Source organism: Pseudophryne corroboree, chromosome 4 (genome assembly GCF_028390025.1).
Source record: "Pseudophryne corroboree isolate aPseCor3 chromosome 4, aPseCor3.hap2, whole genome shotgun sequence".
Classification (NCBI taxonomy): Eukaryota; Metazoa; Chordata; class Amphibia; order Anura; family Myobatrachidae; genus Pseudophryne; species Pseudophryne corroboree.
The window spans coordinates 614,308,925-614,321,627 of record NC_086447.1 but is presented as its reverse complement, the minus strand read 5'-3'; the positions used below and the strand labels follow the sequence as shown (position 1 = coordinate 614,321,627).

The following is a 12,703-nucleotide window of genomic DNA, read 5'->3' as shown; positions in this document are numbered from 1 at the left end:
GTGCCTGTATTCCCTATCGACTATGTGTGTCATTACCTGAAGGTTGTAGAGATGAAGATAAGACACAATTATGGTAAATGCAGTGGTATTCTATGTCAGGTTAATGAACATTTGTCGGTTGAAGTCTTGTTCGGTGTCTGTTGAATGCAGTCTTCTTTGGGCTTTTGCCAATAGGTGTGAGCAAAAGCTTTGTCAATGTCCATAGACTTACAAAAGTGTTGGGCTAGCGTAATTTTAAATTTTCTAGGGAAACTGGGGGTCTATGGCATAGTTCATCAAATATCTGTGTATAAGGTTGTCAAAACTTCTTCTTCTTTAATCCATCAGTTGTCTGTATACAGGATCATCAAATTCCTCGTCCTGGTGGGTCTTTTTACCTTGGAGAAAACGGAAAAACAGGTGAAAGAAACGGACCGTATAATCGCATTTTCATCACATCATTGTTTCTACCGTTGGGTCATAAATCAAATCCATTGGAATTATAATTTCCTCACTCCTTAGACTCATTACCCTGGTACGACGTTTGCACTTCATTAAAGCCTGACCGCATCTAAATACCAAGCCAATCGACATGACAACACCTAAGATACATAGGAGAAACTTCCCAACATCCATTATGACTCCTTGAGCCCATTCTCCTAAACCAGAGAACCAATTTCGCGGGTTCAACCATGACACCCAACCAGTCAGCTCATTACCCACAGCAGCAAGAGTGAGATTGTGTCTCCTGCGAAATTCCCACTTTAATTGGAGAATATCGTCCATCTTTTGGTCTATGACCTCGACCGGGTCCTCGGTACTATTCGTTATATATGTGCAGCATTTCACGCCGTACTGCGTTGCCAGTGTGACACAATATCCACCTGTCACTGCTGTGAGATAATTAAGAACCATTCTATGCTGAACCAGTTCTGTTTTGTAAGCTTGAAGTTCTCTTCCAGTATACCTAAACGTGTCATCATACATTTCTGTGATATTGTCTAACAAATTTGCGAGCGCAGATATGTATTTATAATTCAACACTCCTCTGGCGGTGCGAGTGATGTCTAACGCAAGTAGAAACTGAATCCCGGTGTATTCATGGATCATGTCAGAGGCCGGATGCTCTGTTCTTTCTATCAGGTGCCGTTTAACTACGTGCTCGTAATGAGTATGAGTATAAGGAGCTTGGGCAACACGGTGTATATCTTTCATTTTGGCATGTGATATAGTCATTACCTCAGGCAGTACTTTTCGAATATAACACAATCCTTCAGAGTTTGGGGCAAGCCACTTATACGCCTTCCTCCCGCATATGAAATATGCATCATCGGGGAGAACATATGGGACGGAGTAGGACATAACCATATTACACATCCTCCATGTGAAATCTCCTACCCCTAATTCTCCCATCTGTCTAGTACACGTATCAGTTTGTACGATATGTGCACAGTATCCTGGTGATACCTCTCCAACTCTCGTAATCCTACTTCCTAGGGTATACCTATATCGGAAAGATTTTTCTCTACTGGCTATGTGGCGTATAAGTTCTGTATCTGTAGGCATTCTATCTGCCCTATATGAAAAGGTCATGGTTTGGTTACTCCATGACACTTCCCAATTTCCCGGCTTTCGGGGATTGGAAATGTTAAAACATATTAGGGATCTATCCACATGATATTGGTGGAGCTTCAAACTAGGAGGACTGGAGATATTAAACCTCCTGTCCACCGGCCTCCCACCCTTTAGCTCAAGTACCTCCCCTACCGTTAAAGGAAATGGTACTAGTCCTGATTTGCTATGACCTTGAGGTACTTGAGAGCATACCCAACAATCTGTTTGATTTAACACACTACCCACTAAGGAGTGATAGTCACTCAATGGATGCCGGTCCATGTGGATATTAAAACTGGATTGGCATTTCTTAATGCACCCATCCTCAACTACGTTGTCACAGAGCCTACAGATACAGTTTTCTTCAGCTAACAATCCTTCACAATTCCTTCTATTGTCAATACTATCGGATCGTTTTCTGATACTCGCCTTTACTTGTTGATTAAGTTGTTCTTGGAAAACTACGCCTCCATCTTTGTCATCAGAACCCATTCCAGAACCTCTCTCGACCTCCATGGTACTCTCGCCGGAACAGACTGCTCTGGTCAACATCATGGTCAACAGGAAAATCCGGATCACAGTCTCTTGGGCCAAGTCCATCTTATAGGAGGAAACGGAGAAGAATGAGAAGGGGGAAAAAAATAGTTGAGGGAGAGGGGATGGGAAGTGGAGAAAAACAATAAAAGGGAACAGGAAATCGACAACTGCTTTTGATCTTGTGATCTTCAATGCTCAGGTGCCGCCTCAGTCCTCCTGGAACAGACACTCCAGTGATACAACTTCCTCTACCGTCTGTTCCTTATCACGGGACCTCTCTGGATCAGCAACCTTCTTACAGTGGGACGAATGAACCCAAGTCTCTCTCTCGGCAACCTTCAATGCTGTAGTGCTAGTCAATAAGACTTGGTATGGTCCTTCCCATCTGTCAATAAGGCAACCTGAGCGTAGAAAATTCCGTATCATTACATAATCCCCAGGTTCAATGTCATGACAATTACTATCTGGTAAATCAGGAATCACCAACTTCAAATTATCATTTTGATTCCTTAGCTGTTTACTCATGTTAACCAGGTACTTTACAGTCACTTCATTGTTACACTTCAAATCATCCTGAGGGTTAATCATAACATGCGGTTGTCGACCAAACAAAATTTCAAAGGGAGACAGATTAAGAGGGCACCTGGGAGTGGTTCTGATGCTGTATAATACAATGGGTAAAGCTTCTGGCCATGTCAATCCTGTTTCTGCCATAACTTTGCTCAGTTTATTTTTAATAGTGCTGTTCACTCTTTCCACCTTCGCACTCGCCTGTGGACGGTATGGAGTGTGCAGCTTGCTATCAATTCCCATCAACTTACACATTCCTTGAAAGACATCACCTGTAAAATGGGTACCCCTATCACTTTCGATTATTCTAGGGATACCATATCTACATACAAATTCCTGCACAATTTTCTTAGCAGTAAACATAGCGGTATTTGTGGCCGCCGGAAATGCTTCGACCCAATTTGAGAACACATCTATACAAACAAGTACATATTTCAAATTTCGACAAGGGGGTAATTGAATAAAGTCAATCTGTATTACCTGAAAAGGGCCGCCTGTAGGTGGGATATGAGATGGTTCTGTTGGTATTGCCTTTCCGATATTCTTTCTCAAACAGGTAAGGCATGACATTGCTCTCTTACTCGCATGAGATGAAAATCCTGGGGCGCACCAATATGCTCTTACCAACTTGCACATTCCCTCCTTGCCCAGATGAGTCAGCCCGTGTGCTGCCTCAGCTAAACATGGAAGATATGCTCTGGGGGCCACTGGTTTACCTTGTCCATCCGTCCAGAGTCCTGAGGACTCCTGGCCATATCCCTTTGCCTTCCAGACTGCCTTTTCCTGTGTGGAACACAAATTTTGCATTTCACACAGCTTCTGTGTGTTGATGGTATTAAATACCATCAATTGTGTGGTGTCTGTCTGTCTGGGGGTACCAGCTGCTAACTTAGCAGCTTCATCTGCTCGGCTGTTACCAAGTGATACTGGGTCCTGGCTATATGTGTGTGCTTTACACTTGATAACAGCCACTCTGTCGGGTTCCTGTATCGCTGTTAGAAGCCTTTTGATGTGAGCTGCATGCGCTACCGGTGTACCAGCTGCCGTCATGAAGTTTCTGAGGCGCCATAGGGCTCCGAAATCATGGACTACCCCGAATGCGTATCTAGAGTCGGTGTAGATATTGGCTGATTTGCCCTTAGCCAATTCACATGCTCTGGTTAGGGCGACCAGTTCAGCAACCTGGGCTGAGTGAGGTGGGCCTAGTGGTTCTGCTTCTATGGTGCCTTGGTCATCTACGACTGCGTATCCAGTACACAAGTCTCCCGAGTCTGACTGTCTGTGACAACTACCGTCCGTGTAGAAAGTTAGATCTACATCTTCCAGTGGGTTGTCACTGATGTCAGGCCTTGCGGTAAAATTTTGGGTCAAATATTCCATACAATCATGTGTGTCCTCCTTTGTATTAAATCCTCCTTCCCCACCACTCTCATCCTCCACCCTTTGTGCCTGTCCAGGCACACCTGGGAGATATGTTGCAGGATTTAATGCACTGCATCTCCTTATGGTGATGTTTACGGGGGCCATTAGTGCCAATTCCCATCTTGTAAACCGCGCTGATGAGACGTGCCTGGTTTGGGCAGAATTTAGCAAGGCTGACACTGCATGTGGTGTATGAATTGTGAGGTTGTGACCTAGCACTACATCTTCGCTTTTCGTTACTAGCAATGCTATCGCAGCAACGCTTCGCAAGCATGTGGGGAGGGATCGCGCTACCGTATCTAGCTGAGCGCTGTAGTATGCTACTGGCCTGCTGGCATCACCGTGCTTTTGGGGTAGGACGCCTGCCGCGCAACCAGCACTTTCTGTTCCGTACAGCTCAAAGGGTTTCCCATAGTCTGGCATACCTAATGCTGGAGCCTGCGTTAGGCACTGTTTAAGTCTCTCAAATGCCATCTTGGACTCGTCTGTGTGCGAAATCCGATCAGGTTTGTTTGAGGAGACCATCTCCTGCAAAGGTAATGCCAGAATGGAAAATCCTGGGATCCAGTTACGGCAATACCCACACATTCCTAAAAACGTTCTGATCTGTTGCTGGGTTTGAGGCAGAGTCATGTCTCTAATTGCTTGAATTCTATCAGCGGTCAGGTGTCTCAGTCCTTGTGTTAGACAGTGTCCCAAATATTTTACTTTAGTTTGGCATAATTGCAACTTGTCTTTGGAAACCTTGTGTCCTGTGTCTGAAAGATGAAACAGGAGCTGTTTCGTATCCCTAAGGGAGGCTTCCAATGAATCTGAACACAGTAGTAAATCATCCACGTACTGTATCAATACTGATCCACTCCCTGGTTGGAAAGACTGTAAACAATCATGCAAAGCCTGAGAAAATATACTTGGACTGTCTATGAAACCTTGTGGTAATCGAGTCCATGTGTATTGGACTCCTCTGTATGTAAATGCAAACAAATATTGGCTGTCAGGGTGCAGAGGTACCGAAAAGAAAGCGGAGCAGAGGTCATTAACAGTGCAAAATTTCGCAGTGGGAGGGATTTGCATAAGGATGACAGCTGGATTTGGCACTACGGGGAACTGACTCTCAACTATTTTGTTAATCCCCCTTAGATCCTGCACTAGCCGGTAACCCCTCCCCCCACTCTTTTTCACAGGGAAGATGGGACTATTGGCAGTGCTGGATGTTCTTACCAGAATGCCCTGTTGTAGCAAGCGCTCTATCACTGGGTAAACTCCTAACTCCACCTCTGGCTTCAGAGGGTACTGTGGGATTTTTGGAGCTATCCTACCATCTTTTACTTGTACGACTACCGGAGCTACGTTTGCCATTAATCCAGTGTCCTGTCCATCTTTAGTCCAAAGTGACTCTGGTATCTGGGATGTCATTTCTTCTATTTGGGATGGAATCTTATTTGTCATAATGGTATGTGTCATTAATTTTGATGGGGAGTCTAACATGTCTCGCACTTCCTGAGCGTGATTCTCAGGTATGTCCAAGAATACACCTTCAGGAGTACAATAAATGACGCACCCCATTTCACACAATAAGTCTCTTCCCAGGAGATTAGTCGGTGCCGATGCAGCCAGCAAAAAGGAATGCTTGGTATGTAAAGGCCCTATTGTAATCTCGGCTGGTTTGCTAACAGGGTAGTGCTGGACTACTCCCGTTACTCCTATGGCTGGAATTGTCTTACCAGTGGTTCTCATGCCCACTGTCGAATTTATCACTGATTTGGCCGCCCCCGTATCTACAAGAAAGTTTAATGATTTACCAGCTACATTAATTGCAATTTCAGGTTCACTTCCAAGACTTGCAATCAATTTTACTGGCTGCAGATTACAGGTATGGCCACACCCCTATTGGGTATGGTGACCTCCCTGAATCCCGCTGGCAGCAACTACTTGTGAAGGGGTTAAATGGGAACTACCAGAGGCTTGCCAGTCTCTGTTCGGGGGGTATCTTTTTGTTTCCCCTGCATGTGGCTCATAACTCCGTTTCTGCGGACCCTGCTCCCAATGTCGTGTGTCGTGTCGTTGTCTAGGGGGTTGATATGAGTTTTGTGAATATTTTTCACTCTACAATCTCGTGCCATGTGTCCCTGTCTATGACAAGAAAAACAAGTTACCACATTTGACTTACCCACTGGGTTTGGTGATTTATACAAAGGCTGCCTTGTGGTCAGGGCCTGTATACTTATGGCCATTAATTTATCACCTTGTGATTCCCTGTGTCTGGTGATATTCCGATCGTGATCAACAGCTGCCTCTCTCAAAGTAGCCACCGACAGACCTCGCCAACATGGTTGCGTGGTCTGCACCCTTGTCTTTAATGCCTCTTTTAAACCATCCATTAGTACAGATACTGCTACTTCTCGATGGTTTATGTTTGTTTTAATGTCCTCTATGCCTGTGTATTTTGCCATTTCTAGTAATGCCCTGTGAAAATATTCGGCAGCAGTTTCTGACTCCTTTTGTTTAATGGAGAAAATCTTGTTCCATTTAACTACAGCTGGAAAATACTCTTTTAACTGTAAACTTATCCTTTTTACATTATCTTTGTTGTACACATCTGTAAGAGGTACATCCTGATCCAATCCACAGTCAGCTAAAAATTGAGCTGCGTCGACATTGGAGGGTAAACATGCCCTCAGCAATATCTGCCAGTCTTTGTTATTTGGCTCTAAAGTGTTCCCTAGGTCTCTGATGTATTTCTGGCTAGCAACTAAGTCTTTCCTAGGGTCAGGGAATTCAGACACTATGGTTCTTAATTCCATTCGGGAAAATGGGCTATACATGGCAATGTTCCTAATGGGAGTGACTCCTGTGGTGTCTGTTTTCCCATTTGGAACAGCTATCACCCTAACAGGATTAAGTCTAGCAACATCATTCTGTGTATATTCTACAGCCTGTGGTGAAATGGTTTCAGCATAGTGTATGGTGCCGTACTTACCCGTAGATACGACCTCACCTGTCCCTCCGCTAGGGGCCTTTGTTACTAATCTTAAGGGTTGGGCCGTGCCTACTGTAGTTTCTGATATGGTGGCTGCTAGAGAGAGCGCTGATATTGTTGCCGATTCGTCCTCTTGATCACACTCCTGGGGAAAGTTCAAAACAGGGTACAACTTGCACGGGTTAATACTTGCATTGGTTAACTTTTTAACATTTACACAGTTGCTAAGTGTTTGTTTGTTACACCCTAGTGCGTCATTCTCCGCAACCAATTTCTCTCCTGATATGTATGGTGGCGGCGGGGCCGTGGCTATCAATTTCTTGATAGGATTAGATCCCGCCGCCAGAGCCAATCCTCTCTGTATTTCACCCTCCTGTTGCCATAACTGCAAATAATCATAATGTTGGATTCGTCTCTTTGTTGATTTAATGAGACATATCCTACTCCTTAAATTTTGTAACACTTCTGGGCTAAAGCTACCTACTCTTGGGAATTTCTCCCCGTCATGCACTGTCATTCTCTCCCATTCATCACATAAAACCTCTGTGTGTGAACCATATTTTTCACACATTACGTACCTTGCCGACCCGACTGGTCGGTTCACCGAATCAACCCGAACCGAGGTTGATCGCCCCCTTCCTGAACAATTGGCCCCCATAACTTGCAGGTGTTGCTTTCACCACCTCTGACCTTCAATCAGGGTCTTCAGCGAACCCTTACAAAAACCAAAATGTTCACGATAGGCTGACGGTGGCGGTTTACCGAGTACCCCACTCACTCGCCCACGCCGACCAATACGACCTACACACTGCCTTAGCGCTGGCGTACTCGACCCAGGGCCCCTATGAACCTTCGTTTACTGGAACATGTGAGTGTGATCCGCAGAGCATTAACCCTTTCCAGTAACTGTTGGTTGTTGGATAATTCCTGAGTGACCAGCGAACTTCCCTTCAGAAAATAAAAAATTACACAAATCACGTCAGAATGTACAAATAGTGTTTATGACCGGTTTCGTACACAAATGGTACTGGTCAGACTAACTAATGCACACAATTACGTGCGGTACAATCATTCAGCACATAAGCAACTAATCTTATGTGCAGAGCGACCAGTGGAATCGAAAATTTCGGCTGCGAATTCCTTCAGCCAGAGCTTTATTGGCCTATATGGGTTCTGCACCAACCCCCTGGGTTGTGCTACTTATCTCTATCTATAGCGGACTTCTTTGTCTGCTGTACCTGGACCTCCTGGTCTGTTCTGGACCTCCTGGTCTGTGCTACAGTATGACCTCCTGGTCTGCTATACTCTACTGCTCAAATTTTATATTTAACAAGGGATGCCTCCCTAGCCACCATGTACGACACTTACATGCATGTACCTCTGCGAGAACTCGACTTCTTGTGGTTCAACCTTGAAAATTGTATAAACTTATATATACAAAACACTCACTCATCACATGTACACTTTTGTTTCTATTTCTATTTCTGCGCAGAAATTTTCTTTAAACCAGATGTGTTGTAAATTTGGAGAAGGATCTGTTAGTCTAAATTTCGGACACTAAAATAAACTTGCGCTATTTATCGCGTTGCCACCTTTTCGCCTGCTAAAATATAACACTAGCGTGTGATTTGAGTTACGTGGGCGTACCCGGACGCTCCGTTGCGTAATTTACGCTGCGTGCGTCGGCCTTTGCGTACGCGAGTCTCAGCCCTTTGTTAGAGACACGTGTACACAAAGCCAATGTCCACCGTAACACAACTAACACGTTTATCAATGTAGATGATCCTCGATCATCTACCGAGCACCACACCAATCTCTCCTTGTACCTTTAGGTAGAGCTGCGTGTGTGCTTTACACTTTATCCCTTAATATATTACTTTTACACTTTAACTATGAAATAGCGACAAATCTCTCTTAGCACGTTTTATCAATTATAAAATGGCAAACAGGAGAGTGATATGAAAATACACGAATGAAAAAGAAATGCAGATATGTGCGTGCGTACGCAAGACAGAAATAAACAATTTTAAAAGACACTAGCGTGTTGTTCTTACCTCCCGGTTCCGGATTCCCTCAGCACCCTTTACTAAGCGAAGCAGACGCTTATCCAGACAGCACTACGAGGAATATGATCTCCCGCCCTTTGCTGATGGATAATGTCTGCTGAAATTACCTAGCAGAGATATGTGAAGGACGGACGAGCCGCCAATTGATAAAGCTAAATATTTATCTTATTTAAAACCCTTTAAGAGGTCTAAGAACACTGTACGCTATTGACGTATAGAGTACCGTAAGGGTACGCACGTTGCGTAACAATCGCTTAGCCGTGGTTGAGACGCTCAAGCGTCACGTTCGCTCACGGCCAAGAGATCACAGGCAGGCACGCTATTGGCTGCCGACTAACGTAATGGTTCGCTATAGCGTAGCGGACGCTCGGGACCACGAGGAGATCACCAGCGGCGCAGACGCTCACAATGTTAAACCTTTATATCTAAACCATAAACAATGTAATATGCAGTAAAATCTTAGTGTAGAGATAGGGTGTAGATGCAACACAGTGTAACCTTATTAACTTAAAAGCTGTTCGAGCGTCACCGACGCTCTGAGAATACTTAACACTATAAGAAATACACAACTACCGGGCTTAGGGTCTAACGCCTTATATGAATGTTATACTTGCAAAAAGAATAATACAGTACAAGTCATACACTACAATATAACATAGACTAACTAACCAGATAACTACACAGGAAATACAATACAATACTATTACGTTTAAGGGAATACGAGAGAGAAAGAGGAGGAGAGAGAGAGAGAGAGAGAGAGAGAGAGAGAGAGAGAGAGAGAGAGAGATAGAGAGATATGGCTCAGAATAACAAGAAAAACAATATGATTGCGGAGAAAAACTTACGCACAAGGGGAACGATCGCATGCGCCTCGATATCCAGCTCCCGATTATCAGCAATGAGAACCGTTGAAGAGAGTGAGCTGGATATGATCGGCTTGTCTATTTATGCCCCACACACAATACAGTTCAATGGTCCCTACAATCTCATTGTTCATTGGACACAGGAATTCGTCTTCGCATTATAACAAAAGGTCATAGGTTGATTCATACAGGTGGGTTTCCCGCCGCATGGATAAGTAAGTGCAAATAATAGTAAATGGACATAAACTTCTTATGTCCATAACTATTCGCACGAGCGATTAATTCGCTTCAAACCAACACCGGAATATTGCTAATTAAATACTCTTCCGATGGATACTAAACACCACTGTATAATCCTTGTCTGACCCTTTGTATCAGACAAAGAGGGATCTCTCTGTCCATGAACATGCTACATTAACTAAACTTTCAGAATCTATCAAAGGGACCATGATCTACAAAATACATTATATGGTTAAAATATGTAACGATTGAGTCGCACGCTACGCACACATAAACTCTACCGTAAATGCACATCCCGTGCGCCTGCGGGTGCACGTAACAGCGGGTATGCGCACGCACGGGAGAGCGTACGCATGCGCAGAGCGGACATGTATGAGGTGCAAATATGGCAGTGTGCATCGTGATATTTTTCTGACTTTGACAGCTGTGTCATATGTATCTTCTTAATGTTATTCTTTACATTGCTCCTCTCTTTATGTGCTTGGGAGGCACCGATCGTGGTGCCTCCCGTTGTCACTGGGGAAAGTATGGGGAGCGGGGGGCGGGCACGGGCGGGGACTAGCCATGGGCTGTAAAAGCCCATTGAAAATATATGGGAAAGCGGCACCTTTAGTGGTGCCGCTTTCCTACAGGGACGTGCTTTCAACCTATGAAAGCACGTCCCTGTCAGTGAGGCCACAGTGATTGGCCAGCGGATCCGTCACTGGATCCGCTGTCAATCACTGTGTGGGCGACGCTGGCGGAGGAGGTGCGGGCGGCTGGCTGCGGCGATGGTCCAGGCGGCGGGATGCGGCGGTGGTTCGGACGGCGGTGGAGCAGGCGGCGGGTTGCGGCGGCGGAAAATTACCTTGATCCTGCAGAGTTTGGCAGCGGAGCGGTTTCAGTTTCAAAAATGGCGCCTCAGCGTCATTTTTGAAATTCAAGATGGCCGCCGCGAGCCAATCACGGCTCGCCGCGTCATCGCCCCGCCCCCCGGCTGACTTATATAAGTCAGCGCGAGGTGGAGGAGAGTCAGTCCGACGGCGGAGGAGGAGCAGTGAAGAGCTCCTGAAGAAAGAAGACGGCCGGAAGTCCTGGCTGGGCGGCAGCTATGCAAAAGAGCTTAGCAGCCGCCGCCCACCAGGTGAAGACGCTGGAAGCCCTGGGGGGGTGGCGCCCCCCAGGTGAAGACGCCGGAAGCCCTGGGAAGGCGGCGGCCACGCAAAAGAGCTTAAAGGCCACCGCCCCCAGGTGAAGACCCAGATTAATAAAGCTTCTTTTCAAGACGTGTGGAGTTTTATTTTAATATTTTCTTTACAGGTGGACTACAGGTGCCAGCGGGCCCTTTATGTCCGGGCATGCTGGCACTTGTGGTTCTCCAAGTGCCAGCATGCTGGGGCAGGCTTGCTGGGACCTGTAGGCTACCTGTAAAGAACAATATTACTATTCTTTGCAGGTGGACTACAGGTGCCAGCAGGCCCTTTATGTCCGGGCATGCTGGCACTTGTGGTTCTCCAAGTGCCAGCATGCTGGGGCAGGCTTGCTGGGACCTGTAGGCCACCTGTAAAGAACAATATTAACACACAATGAACCCCGCACCCACCGCCACCAGGGGTGCGGGGCATAGCACTGGGCTATCAGCCCAGTGCTGGTTATTGCTCGGGAGGGGGGACCCCATTTTTATTTTTTTGGGTTCCCACTTTCCGAGGAATTCCAACCCTGGGCTGACTGGCTGGGGGGGCAGATTAATGTTATGGCAGGGGGACCCCATACTGAGTGTCTCCCCTGCTATGGCATTACTCCCCCTGGCTGGTTCTGCCTAGTGCTGGTTTTCCTGATGTGTTGGGGGACCACACTTTTTTTTTTTTCCGGGGGGGGGGGGGGGGGGGGGGCTTGTTAGCTGTCAGTGCCTCCCCAACCAGTGACCTCACCGCATGTCACTGGATTCTAGAAAGGTCCAACATGGTAGATGAAACACAGACTGTGTATGAAAGACCCAAAAGGGAGATACGCAGACCTGAGAGACTCATTGAAACGTGTTGGATGATGTTCTTAATATGATGTTGTTAATTGTTGTATTGAAGCGTACAGAGCTTATCTTTAAAGAAAAGAGGATGTGATGTTAGTGTATTAGAATGCTTAATATTTGTAGACACTCCCTTACTAATCTGTGTAAGCCTGAATCTTCAGTGATGGTCCCTGGGACCAGGGGGATGCTGGGAAGTGGGTGGTCCAGTGTGCAGTGTGTCTGGAGTTGGTGATGGAATAAACGGCACAGCAGTGAACTCACATGTCTCTGTGTCCTTATGACTGGATTTACAAACATATGAACAAAACATGCCCCTTGATGTGAGGCCACACCCTCATCCCAAGACCACACCCAATTTTCTGAAAGAATGTGGGTACAGTGGCAGTAGTGGGCATCGGCTCGGCAGCTGTAGGAGTCATGGGCG

At 45.9% G+C, this 12,703-nt stretch overlaps 1 protein-coding gene across 1 annotated transcript in view; it reads left to right on the top strand.

Moving 5' to 3' along the window:
* The window catches only part of TULP4 (TUB like protein 4), an 807,065-nt gene that overhangs the window by 30,866 nt on the left and 763,496 nt on the right, over positions 1-12,703 (top strand). The gene's annotated exons all lie outside the window — the stretch shown is intronic.